The sequence below is a fragment of the Molossus molossus genome, unplaced genomic scaffold (assembly GCF_014108415.1).
Source record: "Molossus molossus isolate mMolMol1 unplaced genomic scaffold, mMolMol1.p scaffold_m16_p_4, whole genome shotgun sequence".
Classification (NCBI taxonomy): domain Eukaryota; kingdom Metazoa; phylum Chordata; class Mammalia; order Chiroptera; family Molossidae; genus Molossus; species Molossus molossus.
Genome location: NW_023425377.1, coordinates 21,701,302 through 21,712,389, shown reverse-complemented (window position 1 = coordinate 21,712,389; position 11,088 = coordinate 21,701,302). Strand labels below are relative to the sequence as shown.

Below are 11,088 nucleotides of genomic sequence, written 5' to 3'. Positions count from 1 at the left end.
AAGTCAAGAACCCACACTGCCCTAGGCAAACCGGCTCAGGGCCCGGTCCCTTTCCAGTAACGCTATGAGCTAGAAATGCCTAGGGACAGTCACCTGGGCCTCAGTGAGCTTCCCACAGAGATCTCCTCTTTCTTTAAAAAAAGAATTTTTTTCTTTATTGATTTTTTAGAGAAAGAGGAGGGGAGAGGGAGAGAGAGATAGAAACATTGATGAGAGAGAACATCAGTTGGCTGCCTCCTGTATGCCCCTGACTGGGGATTTGGCCCACAACCCGGGTATATACTCTGATAGGGAATCAAACCAGTGACCTCTTGGTACATGGGTCGACGCTCAACCACTGAGCCATACCAGCCAGGCAAGATCTCTTTCTAAACCAGTTATGGCTGGACAGTTTTTTGTTTTTGTTTTTAAAGGAGTATCTTTATTTTATTTATTTACTTTTTAAAATCCTCACCCAAGGATATTTTTCCATTTATCTTCAGATAGAGTGGGAAGGAGAGAGAAAGAAACATTGATGTGAGAGAGACACATTGGCTGCCTCCCGCATGACCCCATTTAGGGCTGGGGACCGAACCACAATGGAGGTGCATGCCCCTGGCTGGAATCAAACCCTCGACTCATTGGTCCGCGGGCCGATGCTCCACCACTGAGCCAAACCGGCCAGGGCGAGAACATTTATTTAGAAAGTTACAGAGGTAGTAGAAGTGAGCCAGTTGGACTGTGTGGGCTCAGGAAGCAAGTTTCAGAAGCAAAAGCAGGACCTTTGGGGTTTAGGAGAGAGAAAGGCAAGGGTAACGCCAGGGGGATAGAGGGGGCGGGGAAAGGCTCAGTGTGCTCCCAGAGAGAGAAGCCCCATGTGCAGATTGTTTTGAGCTCCAGGCAATTTTAGCTTCAGGCTCAAGATAATTTTTGCCCTTTCCTTTAAAGACCTGGAAGAACTTGAAATAGGGGCCTTGCCCATAATGAGAGAAAATCAGCAGGGTGGTCATTTCTTTTAGACTCACCTGTATGGCAGGACAAACTTCTATTTACTAAATATCTGCTCTTTTTATCATTCTGCAATAACCCTTTGAAGTCCCCAAGGCATCTTGCTTTATGCCTTGCTCAGGATGTCTTATATACCCATGTCCCTTTCTGTCTCTGAATCTCTCTCATCCATGTGATGTTTCGGACTCTCTCATGTACACAAGGTTCCCATACATATGTATGTACTCAATTTGGTTATTTTCTCTTGCTAATCTGTCTCATTTGTGATTATTAGACCAGCCAAAAGAACCTTGAAGGAAGAGAAAAATGTGTTCCTTTCTCGGCCGATGTGGCTCAGTGATTGGTCACCGGTTCGATTCCCGGTCAGGGCACATGCCCAGGTGGTGGGCCTGATCCCCAGTGGAGGGCATGCAGGAGGTGGCCAATCGATGTTCTCTCTCACCAGTATTTCTATCTCTCTCTTCTTCTCCTTTCCTCTCTCTCTAAAATCAATAATTTAAAAAATATATATCAATAATTAAAATTTTTTAAAAATGTGTTCCTTTCCCAGACTTGCAATTCCTGGGAAAGGTCTTGCTGGCAGAATGCAGTTGGGGTGTTTGGAGTTTGAGCAGCCACTTTGGAACGTAAGGTTTAAACGCCACACTGAGTGTGGCAGAGCAGCAGGGTAGGATGGACCTAGGCTGGGTCTCCTGTAGTCACATAGCCACAATCCCAGCCCTTGATGACTTGCCTCCAAATTTTGTTTCAATGAGAGCAAAACAAATTTCTAGATTGCTCTCCCGTCACTTATAGCTGAAACGGACTGACATCGAAGCTGAACTAATGATGGCCTCGAATGTATTAGAATTTGCTATTGACACTTACACGTGTGTCTGCTGTTCCTTATTTAAGATTTTTCAAGTAAACGTAACATTAAAAAAAAAAAAAGAGCTGACAGGTAGCAGAATGGGCCATTCCAAAATATACCAAAGTGGCCTGTTCTGCTACCCTTCATGGTGGTCCTCAAACTTTTGGTCTCAGGACCCCTGTATGTTGTTAAAAATTACTGTGAACCCCAAAGAACTTTTGTTTTGTGGGTTATCAGTGTTTACTATAATTGAAATTAAAACTAAGATCTTTGTTTTTTGTGAAACTAAGATCTTTTTAAAACACAAGAATACACAAGCACACATCTCATTGGTTGTCAGCAATGACATCACACATCATGTAGCCATAATGTAGCCGTAGTCACGTAACCTCTGCTAAACTTCACTGTGCACTTGTGAGAGAGTGAGAGTAAAACAGGCAAATAATATCTTAGTAGTATAAAAACAGTTTGGGCCTGGTGGACCCTTCAAGGGACTCCCAGGGACCCCAGGCCACACTGAGAACCACTGATCTGAAACACAGAATTTTAAATCAAATATTTTAAATTTTTTGGGGGAAGCTCTGATACACCTTCAGTGATTTACTTTATTTTTTATTTTATTTTATTTTTAGAGAGAAAGAAAGGGAGAGAGATAGAAACATCAATGTGAGAGAGAGATATATATAGGCTGCCTCCCGCATGCACCCTGCTGGGGATCAAGCCCGCAACCCAGGCGTGCATCCTGACCGGAATCAAACTGGGACCTCTCCGGGAAACACTCAATCCACTGAGCCACGCTGGCGGGGCAACACCTTCAGAGATTTAAAAGTCTCAGAACACGATGATGCCTGAGATCCAGCAGTAGGTATTTGTTTATGATTGGTTGGGGCCACCAGCATTCATTTCCCCCTTTTTGGGGAACCATGGCTTGATTTCCCTCTTGGAAAATACCCTCGCCTGCACTTTTAGCCCAGCTTAGAAAAAGAGCAAGAGACTAGACTACGCCATCCCATCCCCCACGGCCAGTCACCTTTCAGGAGGAACCAGAGATGGAATGCAAGCAACCAAGATCTGGCCTTTTCCTCCAGGGCTCAGCTACCAGCAGCCTTCCTGAGATCAAAGGGGAGACCTGCCGTGAGCGAAACCAGCATGAAGGACAGCGGAGTGGAGAGAGGGACTGAGGGACACAGACAGACAGAGAGGCAGAGACAGAGGAGACTGGCCTGAGCCATTGGTCTGAGCCCCTACACCAGCTTGGGGAGACACCGCTATTTGTGTCCTCTTCCACCTAATTAACAGACCCCCAGTTTAGTCAGCTGTAGGTCTGGCTCAAAGTACTTGGCTTCCTAAACTCCATGGCATTGCAGGGAGGTCATGTGACATGGTTCTGGCCAATGACCTATAAGCAGAAGTCAGTACATGGGGCTTCTGGGGGAGCTTGCGAAAGGAGGGGGCCTCTGTCCTTTATCCCTCTTCCTTCCTGGAGGGCAGGCAGGAGACCAGAAGCAGAGCAGCAGGGGGATGAAAGGCCCCAGGGGAAGCTGACAGAAGGACCTGCAGGAGCACTGACCACTGATCTTACCCCTGCATCCTCCCAACGTGGCCAGAGGGCTTTGCAAAGTGAGACGAAGCGTCTGGAGTCGTGTCTCCAGCACGCAGCGGAGTGTATTCCTACGTGGTGTCCAACCCTTCTCCTGGATGTTTGCTTGCGGGAGTCAATCCCCTCCTTTGCTTATGCCAGTTTGGGTTGGGTTTTCTGTCACTTTCAACAGAAGAAATCAGATTTCTGGCTCCAAGAGTTCATGTTTACTCAGCAGGCCTATAGCTCTTTCTCACATCTGCAAGACAAGGTGGGCCACAGCTGTACCTTTAAGAGAAAGGAGAGGATATTTCTTCCCTGTGGCAGAGGAGCATCAGCCTGGGCTTCAGAGGAACACCGAGCAGGAGGGGAAAAGGGAAGAAAGTTTTAGGAGGGGCATAGAGCAGCCTTAAGGAGAGCAGAAGTTTCCTTCGTCCCAGCTTCTGAAAGGAGCTAAAGCAGTGTCTGGGGCTGCCGTCTGGGTCACAAGCACTATTTTGATGACTCTGCAGCCAAGCTATGTAGGGGAGGCTCCTCCAACTTTTAGCAAATTCTAGTTGGCTCTGGGCATGTGGAGAACTGCATTCCTTCGGCGGCTGGGCCTCTTCAGGACCTTTCCTCTGTCCTGGAGGGGTCAGGGCAGAGGTGAGGAAGAATGAGAATTGACAGTGCGCATGCGCATGCCTTGGAGCCGGTACCTCTGAATCTAAGCTGACTCTGCACCAAACCTCTGGGGATCTTGAGCAATGTATTTAACTTCCCTGAGGCTCAATTTCTTCTCAGGTAAAATGGTGCCGATAATAGCGTCTCACAGGGTCCTTACAAGGATTAGATGAGCTATTTGCATTTAATAGAAACGAATTGTGTAAGCTGTCACCATTGGGGGAAACTGAGTAAAAGGTTTATATGGGACCTCTGAGCACTACTATCTTTTTAACTTCTTGTGAATCTATTATTTAAAAATTAAAAAGTTCTTTAAAACATTTTCTCATTAGCCCTGACCGGTGTGGTTCAGTGGGTTGAGCATTACCCCATGCACCCGAGGGTTGCCAGTTCATTCCCAGGAAGGGCACATTCCCCAAGTTGCAGGCTCAAGGGCCAGTGAGGACTGCAGGATCCCTAGCTGGGGGCGTGCAGGAGGCAGCTGATTGATGTTGCGTTCTCACATAGATGTTTCTCTTCTCTCTTCCTTTCCCTCTAAAAATCAATGAAGTGTTCTTATTTTATTTTATTTTATTTTTTAATTAGTAGGAAGGAAGAAAGAGACAAAAAAAAAAAACAAGTTCTGGGTGTGGGGTTTTGCAGAGTTTTTTTTCCCAGCTGGGCGATAGGAGTGAGAAGATGAGAGAATTTGATGGGAACAGAAATGGAGTTTTCTGTGTGTTGTTCATTCAACCCCTTTGAATGCTCTTAGAGATGTAAAAGGAAAGGTCATTGAGCTTTCTAATGACTTGTGACAGTGAGACTATTTTCTTCCGCTATGGCTCCGCCCAGACGGGGCCACGTAGACTTTCTGGATGGATTTTTCAGCGTTACGCTCTTTACTGAGGCAGGTCAGCTGTGTGATTCCCTTTCCCTGTCCCAACCCTGCCATCCTCTGAACAGACTGCCCAGCATTCCCAACCCCACCACATTCTTCTCAGAAATGTTGTCCGAATAAGGACAAAAACAATACCGGCTGCCCCTGGGCCTTTCTAGAACATTCTGTAAGATACTGAGTCTCGCCTATTACCTCATTCCAGTCTTTCTACCTGTGCAGCAGATGAAAAACTAGCCTTGCACTGGCTTGTTTGGTTCAGTGGTTACAGATCGGCCTAGGGACCAAAGGATTGTGGGTTTGATTCCAGGTCAAGGGCACGTACCTGGGTTGTAGGTTTGATCCCTGGCCCTGGTAGGGGTCAGCCAGGAGGCAACCAATAGATGTGTCTCTCTCCTCCCTCCCTTCCACTCTATCTAAAAATCAGTGGGAAAATATCCTTGGGTGAGGATTAACAACAACAACAAAAGCTAACCCTTGGGTGCTGCAAGAGGAGGAGGAGAAGACTGAAGAACTGGGTGTGAGCTAACCCACCGAAGCCCCCAGCGTGCGTCTCATCCTGAGAGCTTCCTGTGGCTCATCAGGTGGGACAGTTCCGCTGCCCCCTGCCCAGAGGAAGGGTGACAGCAGGCAGAAAGGCCCTGCTGCGGTGCCACCGTGTACACAGCGTGGAAACTGCCAGACAGGGAGACCTGCTGGGCCTGCATCTGGGAGAGGCTGTGGCCCCCACATCTGGCGTCAGAACCTGCAGGTTTTGAGTGCCATCGGACCCTCTTTGCACACCTCACACACACAGGGTGAGCCAGGCGCTCACGGTAAATACCAAACGCTCACTTCGCCGGAGGGAGGGCTTTTGCGCCAGGGCCAAGCTGCTGAATGAAGAGGTTGATGAAGGAACATAAAACTAGGGCAAAGGGTGGTCTGAAGGGATATGATGTCCAGGTGGCCAGGCAAACTGAGACAGTTAAAGGCCCAGCAGTTTACCGCCATTCAGTAAATTGCAATATCCTGTCTTCCCTAACCAAGGACAGTTCCGAGTAAATGGGCAGCTAGTACACTGCCCTGTCCACCTACACTGAAAACCGTTTCCCTGGCTGGAGCCGAAACACCCAAGATGTCTCACCAGACGAGAGCAACGCGGAGCTGTCTAGGTAGAGAAGGGCCCTGCCCAGGAAATGTTTCCATTCCAGATTTGTGTGAAAAAGGAACAAGTGAGAATATTTTAAATGGGCAGTGATAAAAGATGTATGAATCATTTGTGAAGTGACAACATTACCCTACGTGCATGTGCGATGATATACAAAGGCATTTATTTAAAACAAAGCAAAACCAAAAAAAAAAAACCCCGAGTAAATGGAAAGAAGGTGGTTAAGAGCTTGGAGGTAGCCCACAGTGAGTGCTGTGTCCGCCATCCTCCAACCCCTGCCCCGTGCCTCTTGGCACCCAGACCCCTCAGGATGGCTGCCCCCTCGATGCATGTCCAGATGCGGAGGACCAGGCAGCAGCCAATTCCCATCTTTTGGGCCTTTGGCAATGGCACAAGCATATCATTGATCATTCTTCCCAAAGACCAGATTTCACAAGTGGCAAAATTGTTAGCAGATGAGTTTGGAAACTGCATCTAACATTAAGTCACGAGTAAACCACCTTTCAGTCCTGGGAGCCATTACATCTGTAAAACAAAGACTCAGATTTTGTCACAAAGTACCTCGAAATGGCCTGGCTGTTTGCTGTGGTACAATTGTAACAGAAGAAGGAAAGGAAAAGAAAGTCAACATTGATTTTGAACCTTTCTTTTTTTTTTTTTTTATCCTCACCCAAGGACATTTTTCCATTTTTTTGTTCTGACAGAGTAGGAGGGAGAGAGAGAGAGAGAAACATCGACGTGAAAGGGACACATTGCATGGCTGCCACCCGCACGACCAACCAGGGCCGGGGACAAACTGCAACCGAGGTACGTGCGCTTAGCGGGAACCGAACCCGGGTCTCTCTGGACCGCAGGCCGACGCTCTAACCGCTGAGCCAAACCAGCCAAGGTGATTTTGAACCTTTCACTCCAGTCACTACATCGGTGTGTTTGTGTGACAGCAAATCCCATCCAGAGGCGCTCACAGCTCTGCTTTCAGATCAGGAGAGTTTGGCTTCATGGTGAAGGGTGGCAGAGTGGTGCACTTTGGGGCGCACTGTGGGGCACACTCCGAGGACATGAGAGAAGTCCTGCCCAAACTCACTGTGGGTCTCCCAGAGACACATGCCAGAGGAGGTCAGTCAGCCTTGCGTTTTGCCCGTTTAAGAATGGAAAAGTGAGCCCGGCCAGTTTGGCTCAGCGGTTAGAGTGTCAGCCTGGGGATTGAAGGGTCGTAGGTTCAATTCCTGGTCAAGGGCACGTGCCTGGGTTGCAGGTTCAATCCTGGTCCTGGTCAGGGTCATGTGGGAGGCAACCAACCGACGTGTCTTTCTCACATTGATGTTTCTCTCTCTCTCTCTCTCCCTCCCTCCCTTCCAATCTATCTAAAAATTAATCAATGGCCCTGGCTGGTTTGGTTCAGTGGTTAGAGCGTTGGCCTGTGGTCCAGAGAGACCCGGGTTCGGTTCCCGCTAAGGGCACGTACCTTGGTTGCAGTTTGTCCCCAGACTGGTTGGGTCAGGGCTGTGCGGGAGGCAGCCGCTCGATGTGTCCCTTTCACGTCGATGTTTCTCTCACTCTTCCTCTCTCTCCCTCCCACTCTATCTGAACAAAAATGGAAAAATGTCCTCGGATGAGGATAAAAACAACAACAAAAAATAATAATCAATCAATGGAGCCCTGGCCGGTTTTGCTCAGTGGTTAGAGTGTCAGCCTGCAAACCAAAAAGTCACAGATTTGATTCTGGTCAAGGGCACATGCCTTGGTTGTGGTTTCTCCCCGGCCCTGGTCGGGGTCATGGGGGAGGCAACCAATCGATGTGTCTCTCTCACTTTGATGTTTCTCCCTTCCTCCCACTCTATCTAAAGCTAAATAGAAAAATATTCTCAGGTGAGGATTAACAACAACAAAATAAAATGGAAAAGTGAGCCCTGCCCAGTTTGGCTTGAGCGTCCATCTGAGGATCAAAGGGTCGTGAGTTTGATTCCAAGTCAGGGGCACATACCTGGGTTGCAGGTTCATTCCCAGCCCTGGTTGGGGTTGTGCAGGAAGCAACCAATCTATGTGTCTCTCTCACACAGAATTTTCTCTTTCTCTCTCCCTCCTTCTTTCCCTCCACTCCCCTTCTCTCTCTTTCCACTCTATCTAAAAATCAATGGAAAAGTAGCCTTGGGTGAAGATTAACAACAACAACAACAAAAAGGAATGGAAAAACAACATAACTATGTTGGAAAAGTAGCTGAGACTGTACAGCTGTTTATTTCTGAGACGAAGTGAATGTGGTTGATCTCATTTTACCTGGATCAGCTGATTTTAAAACTGAACTCAGTCAGTCTGATATGTTTGATCAGACGTTGCAATCAAAAGTTTTAGAATTAGTTGATATATCCTATGGTGATGAAAATAGATTCAGCCAACCTATTGAGTTATCTACTGAAGCCCTCTCCAATGTGAAATTCATTCAAGAGAAGAGAGTAGCCTTGGCTGGTTTGGCTCAGCGATTAGAGTGATGGCCTGTGGACCAAAGAGTCGTGGGTTCAATTCCGGTCAAGGACACATACCTTGGTTGCAGTTTAGTCCTGGCCCTGGTCAGGTGGTAGGGGAGGCAACCAGTTGAAGTGTCTCTCTCTCATCAATGTTTCTCTCTCTCTCTCTCTCCTTCTCACTCTATCTGAAGCTAAATGGAAAAATATCCTCGGGTGAAGAGTTAAAAAAAAGAGAAGAAAGTAATAGGATGATACCTTGGTGAAATCAGCCAGAACATGGGCAGGTACTGTTTTGGAGTTGAAGATACACTAAAGGCTTTAGAAATGCAAGCTGTAGAAATTCTAATAGTCTATGAACATCTGGATACAATAAGATACCTTCTTCATTGCCAAGGAACAGAAGAGGAGAAAATTATCTATCCAACTCCAGAACAAGAGAAGGACAAATCTCATTTCACAGACAGACAGACAGGACAGAACATGGACTCACTGTGAGCATGCCCCTGCTGGAATGGTCTGCTAACATCTATAAGAAAGTTGGAGCCACACTGGAAATTGTCACAGGTGCGTCTCAAGAAGTAATCCTAATTTGGGAGAGGATTTGGTGGAACTGGAGTATCTTGCAATACCAAGTAGATTTCCAGGGAATGGAATACCAAGGAGGAGATAATGAATTTTTTGACTTTGACGTCTCCTGGATAGTCAACATGGGTCTGGAAAAACCTGCCTCACCCTCCAGGATCCAACCCGAGGAGCATACGTGGTGGAATCCAGACAGGTCCCTGCCTTACAATGGGAACATTTCCAGAACTTAACTCCATGAGCATCAGATACTGAAAAGGAAACTGAAACAAAACCAGCCCTAACCCTACTTGGGTTTGTCTTGGTATCAGAGCAGCAGCCTATGACCAAGTTCCTAAATGCCACTTTGGACTAATTTAAGCAAGAATCCCGGTTTTTACTTTTACTTGATGGTGAAATTGGTTGCTCCTGTATTTTATGGGGGGAAAAATACTTTTTTAAACCTTCAGACATAGAAGCAAAAATACTTTAACTGCTGTAAACCTTCAAAAGTTAATAGAAATTACATCATACTGGGTTGTTTCTTATTTTGATTGGAAAAAATTAAATTGCCGCATTTTGCAGTGAGCTAGTCACGTGGCATTCTCAGCTTGGACTGCATAAGAAGACGTATGTGGTGAAATGTTGGAACCAAAAAAAAAAAAAAAGAGTCAGTACACCAGGGGCCAAATAGCTTAAATCACCCCACTTAGGGAGACAGATAGCAGAAATCCAACTGGTGGCATTTGTACCAACCACATCCAAGACGAATGAAGTCAGAGAAATCAACCTCATTTGGCACCTCAGCATAAAGCTGATGAATATTCTATTGAGAGCCTCCCCTGAGACTTCCCCTAAAATTCTGGCCTTTAGAAAGCAGATAAGGACCCTCAAGACAAAGACCCAGTGGGGAGAGGGTACCACGACTTTCTTCCCTTGCAGGTGTACATCTTACTTTTCTCTCCTCAGCTCAGAGGGTCCCCACGAGACTTGCATCCAAGGAAACACCAGGCAGCGACATCTCAAGCTGGGCTTACCCCCAGCCTGTTCCCAAGGCCCCCTTTTCTCTGACTTTTCAGTGAGCTGACCACAGCCCTGTTGTGGCTCACCTCTTTCCTGTAATGTTTCTAGAGGCCAAAGCAGCCCCGCCTGGGCTCTCTCCTATGCTGCTTGCATCCCAGGCTTCTCAGTGAGTCCACGCAGCCCAGCGTGAGCAATTTCTTTCCTATAACATGTCTGGAGTCAAAGCAGAGCACCTCTTAGGCTTCCTGTTACTTCTACCCTAAGCCCTTCCTTTGTGTCACTGTCCCCAGTTCTAATGAATGTACTCTCAAGATCTGCTGGACTCATACTGTGAAATCCTTCCTGCACAAAGTCAAGAACCGCACACTGCCAGTCGGCCCGAGGCAGACCCTCTCCGGCCCGGTCTCTTTCTGGTGACCATAGACTCTCTCACCTCAGGCCAAGATGTGGGGTGCAGTATTTCTTAGCATAGAGGTTCAAGTGCAAACTCTGCAGTTGCTCTGCCTGGGCTCAAATTCTGATCCACACCGAGTGACAGTTTGGCCTCGGCCAAGTCTAGGTTGCAGTTTTCTCATCTGCAAAATGACCAAAAAAGAAAATAAATGTACCTGCCTTTCAGGTTCATTGTGGGGCTTAAATGAGATGAGGCCTGTGACATTTGCTTAGCCCGGAGCCTGGCACACAGAAAGTGTACCTTAAATTCAAGGTATTATAATTAATGGTAATGGAAAGTATCGGGACAAGTGAGCATGCGGCCCAGCCCTGCTATAAGCTGCTGATGACTTCATGCCAATCTCTCAACCTCTCTAGATCCATGCCTATTCCTTTGCAAAAATGAAAGGACTGAATCAAAGACAGACCCGTCTACCATAAAGATGTCTGAAAGTCTGGAGGGAAAGTCAGCCACTCTCTGCTAGGACGCAGCCGCTGCTTTGAAAG

At 47.1% G+C, this 11,088-nt stretch overlaps 1 pseudogene; it reads left to right on the top strand.

The window, feature by feature from the left end:
- Window positions 1-6,410: 6,410 nt before the first annotated feature.
- LOC118643508 lies at window positions 6,411-9,380 on the top strand (annotated as a pseudogene).
- The last annotated feature ends 1,708 nt before the right edge of the window (window positions 9,381-11,088 follow it).